Raw genomic sequence first — 8,742 nt, 5'->3', positions numbered from 1 at the left:
CAAAGAAGTGTTTATAGAGCACATCGATAGTCTATCCTAGTTTCTAACACTTGTAATGAGATGTGACTGCTCCTTAAACCTTCCCTGTACAACAAAATTCTATAAACATGAACTAAAAAGGTTTATAGTTGAGCTCTCCAACTCTCATCTACTCTATAAAGAAGAATCAACTATCTATGTCCTGAGGCCTATGGTCCTCTAATATTTTCCAAGAGAAACATATATTCGATGCTTTAATTAAAAAAAAAAATTCCACTCATTGCCCACATAATGAAAAATTGTGACTTTATCAATAATTTGTTTTTTGCTTCATGACAAGTTCACCAAGGTAAATGGTTGTTTGTTGTGACTTTTGAAGAGTTTTTCACAAATTTTAGCATGTTCATAATAGTGAACACATGTTCGCTATTTATGGAACTAGTGTACTCGCCAAAATAAGTTTTCTAGATGGATTTAAGGTCTATATTTCTAACTTAGCATCTCCTAAACACATCCCATTTCATCCTAAATAGTTTGGCTCTCTATCACATCCCTTTACATCACAAAATCCATTAAAAACGATGAACTCCATGAACGTTGATTCATAAAGATAAAATACAAATTGAAAATGAGTACGGTAACCTTGATGTTCCTTCAGCGTGGCCCTCCTTTTCAAATCAAATGCACTTTTAGAATTAATGTACTCATAAAACACACAAGCACCTTTAAAGAAACTTAGTATTAAAGATAAGAAAGATGATAAGACATGTAAACCTTAAAATTTTGATTCAAAAACTTCTTTTATTAAAAATCATTAAATGTACTCAAGTACTACAAATGTTTTTTTTATCTCGTAATTACTATCAATGTGAGAAGTAATAATTTTATTTTTAAAAAGGTATTAAAAACAACAAAGTGAATTTGAATGTCTTAAATTCCATTCTCACCTACTAATAGATCTTGTGGCTTGACCCACTTTGCTTGAAAAAAACAAAATGAATTTGATGTAAATATTTAAAATTATATAGATGTTTTAAGTGTATACTAAAGCATAATTATCATGAACTTTTTTTGTTTGTGATAATTTTTCACATGTTTATTATTGTGATATTGCTATTAGGATTTAACTATGTGATTTTGAGTCAGACTCATCGACCCACTAGATCCAATAAGTGTTAAGTTTTCCATTTATTCTAATGAGAGATGGATTCATGTTCAATCACTACTCATGAAGCATGGGTCAATGAGTTTGACTCAAAATCACACAATTAAATCCTTATAATCTAATGAGTGCTAAGGGTTCCATTTATTCTCATGTTGAATCACTACTCATGAAACATTGGTCAATAAGTTTGATTCAAAATCACATAGTTAAATCCTCATAACAATATCACAGTTTGACTTGCTGTGTAAATTATCAATGTTTATTATCCTTAAACGAGGGATGGTGATTTCCACCGAAAGTTTAAGTCACCAGAATGAAATGTATCACTACTCATGAAACATAGGTCAATTAGTTTAATTCAAAATCACATAACAATATCAATAACAATTTGATATCCTCATAACAATATCACAACAATATCCTCATAACAATATCACAATTTGACTTGCTGTATAAATTATCAATGTTTATTATCCTTAAACGAGGGATGGTGATTTCCACCGAAACTTTGAGGCATCGGAATGAAATGTATTCGAAGCAAAGTTGAGCAGACATTACGAAAGTCCTCACAATTGTTTTGATCTCTATTTGTCATCGGACCGCTGAGGGTGGGAGATTGTCACTTTTCAAAGCCGTTCCCTGTAAAATAAACAAATCTTGCAATTACTGTACGCCGAGAGACCCGGGTTCGAGTCCCAGCAACGGAAGTTTTAATTTTTACCCTAATTTCAGACAAAAGGAAGTCAGTATCACCTCTACAAGTATATAGAATGCGTCTGCCGGGAGTCGAACCCGGGTCTATTGCTTGGAAGGCAATTATCCTAACCTTTGGACTACAGACGCACACAATGGAAATCCGCTATTTGACTATTCCGCGCTTAAGCAAGAGGAGCGGAAAATGATAGTGGTTCCACTTTTTGAAGATGACATGAGCCTGGTTAACTATGCAAAAGAGGGCGTTCATTGTTCAGTGGACGGGACTCTGCATTTCGTGCAGACAGCGCTGGCCAAGGGAGCTGGTGTATTCTCCCATGACAAGGGTTTCATGATATAAATGTAAATAGCGTCTTCTCCGTGCAGAACACGGCTTCTGCACCGGTAAGGCTGTGCAATAAGGTCTGCTAGAAAAAGTACCGATTTAAAGGCGGTGTTATTGATCCCACATGCGCGAGGAGAAGCAGACATAGGAGAAGTGGGACTTTAAAAAGGAGGGGAGGGGTTGGGTAGAAGCATACTTACCTGGGCGGGGTCAATCGGTGATCAAGAAGGCCGATGGCCTAGGGAGAGCACCTTCATTGCACATAAAGAAGGGGGCTCTGCCTAGCATCTCCCATTGTGGAGAGTGCACGTCATAATTTGTGCCAGAGGGGGCTCGCGTCCGCGCGGCCCCCACTCAACTCTAATTAACCAAATGGATCTATTTTCGAAGTTTCCTAAATCTTTGCGAATATCTGTTTTCAATTAATCTACAAAAGCATCAAATATTTTTTCAGAAATTTAGGCCAGATTTGGGGAGAATTATCACCAAAATCAGTGTGAAATCGTCCAAAGTCGGCAGAGTTCAGCAATAGTCTGGTAACACTTTTTTGATCTTTGCAAATATATACATTTATGCCTTCATATGTACAGAGGCATAAAATATTTTCCGATGTTTTCATAAGATTTGCAATATTTTACAAAGATATTGGGGTGATCTTTGCAAGCGTATGAATATAGTTGAAGAGATCTGCTTATGTCATTACATTCAGGCTTTGTCAAGCAAGAGCGGCAGATATTTCCTGCTCACATGCAAACCTTTGAGGGATCCGAGGGAAAAATATTTGCGAAGTTTGATGTCCATAATCCTTAGCACAGTTTATTTGTAAATGCTTTTTAATAAATCATTTCATTATTGTTGTTGTCTGGCTTTTAATTTTGTCGATATTTACATAAGATTTATGCAGAAATCGCCGGAATCAGAGTGAAATTGTACGAAGTCAGCACAAATCTGGTAAAGTCTCTCGACGTCATTACATTCAGGCTTTGTCAAGCAAGCTTAGCAGATATTTCCTTCTTACGTGCAAATATTCGAAAGATCTGAGCAAAATTTGCAAAAAATGATAGCCCCATACCAGCCCTAAATGTACTTGTATTTACAAAGCTTGATAGCTGAGAGTTGCCGGGGAGACATTTTCCTTTATCGAACTAGAATCTATATGTTGCCTTTTGGTTTGCCTATTCCTTGTGATGTGGAGTCATATCTCCTGCCCTTTCTTCCAATATCCGAATAGCATACACAACTAGGAATAGAAAGTCTGTTTCGATTAGATTGAAAAGCATAATAACGAAACAACCATATTTTAGGTATAAGATTATCAATGCAAGGGCCAGAAAGTTTGCAATGACAACATGAATTCGTGGCTCTATGCGATTTTTGTACTCGATTAAAACATTTAAGCAGACTTTGATTCTGATATCTATGCGGAAGAGTTTGAATTTGATGTCTGAGATCTATGTGAAAGAGTTGTAACATGGTATCTTTGTTTAAGAATTTTGAAATCCTTTTAAAAAAGGATACACAGACTGGTTAAGAGATTTTCGGTCTATTGATGAAGTAGATCAGTTAAGACATTCATACCCATATATATTGATAAGTAGAAGTCGAATGTAATCAGTATTGTTTTTTCATGCAATTGATTGCATTACCGGTCCCTTCCTCAAAGTAAAAGCCCAAACAATCCGTGATAGAAGATAATCAAATAGAACGCACTAGGTGTTTTGCCTGCCCTTTCTGGATCTTAACCAGTTAATAATATCAAATCAAGAAATTTATGACTTGATTTTGGCAAATTCAATTTTGTTCTTCCAATCGAGTTTACCAGAATAGTAATGCCGTATATAATCTGCACGAATGAATCTTCTGTATTTACAGGAGTGCAGCTCATCTATGAGGTCAGGCATAAAACATGGCAATGGAGACTCGATCTCTATCAATGTTTGTGACAGCTCTGCGCTCAATGCTCTAAGAATATATTGCATTGCTCATCACCTAATTCAAAACACAAAAATAAGACTTTAAGTATCAAATTTTAACACCCATTTATTAAACCAAGATAATAAATCATCAAGCTGAATGGAGTGGGAAAGAGCTCTGTTTAGCACTTGATATCTAGAATCCAGATAATGGTGTAGTTCAAAACTGTACACCCACACAAACAGAATTTGAAACAAGTTAACATACTTTGAGAATTCCTATAGATTGTTTTGCCCTAAATATATAATCATTACCTCAAGCATGTCCCCAATATTGATAACCAAGGCACCAGGGATGGGTTGAACAGGAATACAGTGGCCATCCTTACAAATACGTAGCCCACCTGTTTCATCATCCTGCAACAACACCATCAAACCATTTCCATCCGAGTGAGGGCCTATGCCTAAAGCCAGATCTGGCCTTGGGCAGGGTGGTTTGTAATTCAATCGCATTATCTGTGCCATTTTCCCACACATGTTAATGAAACAGTCTGGTTTTAACCCAACATTCTCTGCTAAAAGGCAAAGGACTTTATTGCCAAGCTTTTGAATTTCAACAACGTATTGATCCACAGTTCCTCAGCAACAAATAGGTGGCACAATCAGATCAAAGTATAAATGACAGAAGTTAGATGGGTAGAAAAAGGCTACATATCAAGCAATTGTGAAATGCACAAAAGGAAGGGAAATTAAGGAGTATAAATGATTTGCATACATTTAGCCATCAGAGACTTCGTGTGCAGCAAAAGAGTGAAAAGAGAATTTACATGGGAAACATTCCCATGGCCTTTTTAGCAGCATAAGATCAATAAATTGACAAATCACATCGATACAATTTAATCTTCATATGGAAAGAGGGAAAAGTCGAGCATGAGACTGATGCAATACTGCATTGTCTTATCAACTAAGAAGCCAAAAATACCCGGTAGTGGAAGACACGAAGGGTCTATCCATTTTGTTATTTGCAAGTCCCCAAACCCCATTCAATAGTCTCTATGAATTAGAACCTAAACATCACCAGTTGAAACAAGAATATTAATCTCTGAGATAATTTAGGGAGATTTTTTAGGCCAAATGGTAGCTTCTGTTGAAATTTTATCCAAGATACCTTCTGCTGTAATGTTAGATACAGAGCTTAAAAAAACAGGGGCGGTTAGCCTTACAGGTTACCCAATATTGATGAGTTACAAATCAAGTTGACGTTTACTCAGCACCTTTTTTGGAGAAAATCCTTATAGTTCCTCAGATGGCACAAGTAGCTAAGTTTTCTACTAATAGCTTATGCAACATAATTATCTAATGCATTTTCTGCTGATAATGGTAGATACAGAGCTTAGAAAAACTAGGGCTGTAAGACTAAATTTTTTATGTTACAACTTGATTGATCAGATACAAACCAAGTTGAAATTTACTCAGCACTCAGTTTTAGGAAAAGTCTTTGTAACCCCTCAGATGGCACAATTTGTTGAGTTTTCGCAGTAAATTGCAGGGCACCATACCTATATCACGTAAAAATAGATTTGGTGCACAAATTGCTGTTAATAATATACAAAGATGTCAATATCTTATGATTACCTCAATTAACAAATATGTGGGTACCTGAAATCCACTGGCATTGTTGGCCATAGATTCATTTTCCTATTCTCTGGAGGTAGAGTTGTTAAGTACATGTTATCTGCCCAGTCCAGGATCTGGTCATCTGAGGTTACAAAGGTCTGACCATAGCCTTCAAACTCTTGCACTTGGTACTTGAGCTTTTCTTCCAAAGGTAGTTTAATGAAATCCCTCACGACTCCCTTCATTCTTTCCATCAGAGACAAAGGAATTCCATGATTCACGACCTGTCGTGAGGACATCCATTAAATCTTAGCAAACTAAAGAAACTGAAGAGGGCAAAGATAACTTTCAAAATCATCCCAACATAATGCCAATTTAATTTCTAAGAAAATATAAAAAATTACTAGTATGCGACATCACATGGTATCAAGCACAACTGTAACCTACAAAGGAAGGCCCACCAAATTCCATGATCTAATAAATGAGAGGTCTTCCTTAAACCTTACTCTTATACATAGAGAGAAGGCCTTTTACTGGCCTACTCAGCAAGATTGCCCTATTTTAATTGTTTTCTTGGGGTTACTTGAAGAAAATGTAAAATCATGCTTTCAGATTGCTAAAGCACTTGTATGTAAACTGCTACTTTCTAGCAATTGTTCATAATAAGTCTATTTCATAGTTTATAATCAGTTTTGGTGTACCCACCTGACAAATACCCCATTCCTTGCATGCAGTACCCAGTTTTTCCAATTCCGTTTGCCTGCAGAGATCATTAGAATCTCTGAAAAACATTTCCAGATCAGTTATGGGGATATCCAACTGATGAAGAGGAAAGCCATTTGGGCGAGCTTTATCTCTGAGGAAGGTTATGAAGGTTCTGAGATGCCAATTCCTGAAGAGCAGGAACTGAAAATCTTTTGGAAGTTCCATTAGATGGATTGAATACCAGGGCTGAATTATACATCATGTTTTTTTAATCTATACAAGCTACCTTCTCGCTTCTGCTGTCCTGAGTTCAGACACTGAACAATCAGAAAAAGAATCTGTCAACTGAGTCAATAAAGAGATAGTGCAGATTATTGTATGCAGTGGTGAATGCAGATGCATTTGCGTGTCAAAATGTGTGTTCGTGGCTCCACGGAGAGAATGACTGTGACTACTTTTTCTCACATCCTAGCTTACTAAGGAGGTAAAGTTGTATAATTTATATTTGCAAATGAGATGCCTACATTTCATTAGTATGATAGAGTATAAGTACAAGTATGCATAGTTGTTCAAAGCATTTTTCTATTCTTATTCTATGTTTTTATATGGCTGTTTAATTTCTACTTAGGACAAGTGTTAGTGGCATTTACACTTTTTATAATATAGTAATGTAAATAGCAATCTAAAATAGCAATCTAAGATTAGCTAGAAGAAAATGTAATAAAATTGTTATATTGATTTTCTCAAACAAGTCAACATTATATTTTTGGTTTCAAAAAACTTAATTTTCACTTACATTCAAATTTTTTTCCCCTTGATATATAAATTGAGAATAATATTTTTCAATAAAGTAATTATATATTTTACTAAATAAATATTGAATAATTATATATTTTGATAATAAATATAAAATTATATTTGGAAGGCTTGGGAGTATGTTAGGATTTTCCTCCCTATCAGATCCTTCCATGATAATAATCTTTTTTTTGGAGAGAGGTCCATTTGGTAGAACCTTCGCATATTCGGTAAGCTCCTAGCCCTTTCTCAAGGCTGCTCGCCCAAAGCTTGGGCTGGTTTTCCCAACTTATAAACATATTTGAACATGATAGGCTTATATGTTGGGAGAGTCCCAATTTTGCTTATAACACTCTGATCTCTCAAAAGAAGACCTATAATTTAATTGCCAAAGTGTGCAAGGACCTTCCTACTACTTACCTTCCTACTACTTGCCAAGTTGATTCTCACAAATTCCTTGATATGTAGTGGTCTGATGGAATTGTGATTACGAGTATTAAGGCTAAAAACATTTACAACATTCTGGTTTATAAGAACAACATTATTACTCATATCAATACGCTTTGATATACGGATTTAGATGTCACTGTTTGGAAGAAGTTTTTCAAGAATTTTTGGAAGACCCAGGTTGAGCCAAAAATCAGGTGCTTTAAATGGTTCATGCTTCCTGATAGCCCGTCTCTTAGAAAATACCACAATGTCATGAAATTTTGTAATATCTGTAGATTACCTAATACTTGCAGGCATATTCTGTTTGATTGTGCTATTGTTAGAGAAATCTGGTTACTTTTTGGCATATCTTATCTATATAATATTTCTATATTTGAAATTATCACTAGCTATATTCATGGTTTAAACAAGGACTCTAATCTTTTTTCGAATATTCTTTTATCTGACGTTTTATGGCAGATTTGGAAAATCAGAAATGAAAACAGGTATCAAAACAATGCTAGAATCCTTACCGAGTCTTTTTGAAGACTCACTCTCTTTAAAATTGCCTTGTAGGGCATGATTTCTATGATGATTAATCGTGCAAAGCTGAAAAGATTCGTCAAAGTTGGACATGCCACAATGTTCGAGATGAAGAATGACTATGACTGGAGAACCATGGACAACCTCTCCGCCTTTGAAGATGTGGTGGCTTTGTTGAACCAGGGGATCAAGAAGAACAAAAATGCTTTAGACAAGAAGATTCTTATGCTGGATCAGATCCAGGACAGAATGAATATCGTTTGGATGGAAGGTCCAAAAGGGTGGACTACTTGGGCTCAGCCTTATGCCCATCTACTACACTAGTTTTAATTCGTGTTCCTCTTTTTTGTATATTCCTCAGTTGTATATGATGGATAGTCATATTTTTTGATACTTGATGTATTTAAATACTTGATGTTAAGTCAATAGGCTTGGTGTGAGGCCTTGCCTCCTGTAGTATTTTTAATTTTGTACTTACCTCTTTTTGAACTCTCTATTTTTAATATTAAAAAAAATTAATTATATATTTATTCGATAGACTTTTATACAACAAACTT

At 35.5% G+C, this 8,742-nt stretch overlaps 2 non-coding genes and 1 pseudogene across 2 annotated transcripts; 1 reads left to right on the top strand and 2 right to left on the bottom strand.

The window, feature by feature from the left end:
• Nucleotides 1–1,915: 1,915 nt before the first annotated feature.
• TRNAG-UCC (transfer RNA glycine (anticodon UCC)) lies at nt 1,916–1,987 on the bottom strand. Its single transcript has one exon. It is a non-coding gene; the product is annotated as a tRNA-Gly (tRNA).
• A 388-nt stretch (nt 1,988–2,375) lies between these two features.
• LOC149558171 (U1 spliceosomal RNA) lies at nt 2,376–2,537 on the top strand. The gene has a single exon (XR_016352506.1). It is a non-coding gene; the product is annotated as a U1 spliceosomal RNA (small nuclear RNA).
• Nucleotides 2,538–3,846: 1,309 nt separating this feature from the next.
• LOC149558170 (protein LATERAL BRANCHING OXIDOREDUCTASE 1-like) lies at nt 3,847–6,677 on the bottom strand (annotated as a pseudogene).
• Between the last annotated feature and the right edge of the window lie 2,065 nt (nt 6,678–8,742).

The sequence above is a fragment of the Cupressus sempervirens genome, chromosome 5, assembly GCF_028749045.1.
Source record: "Cupressus sempervirens isolate cs-2001-9-10 chromosome 5, ASM2874904v1, whole genome shotgun sequence".
NCBI classification, from domain to species: Eukaryota; Viridiplantae; Streptophyta; class Pinopsida; order Cupressales; family Cupressaceae; genus Cupressus; species Cupressus sempervirens.
This window is presented reverse-complemented; position numbering and strand designations above follow the sequence as displayed.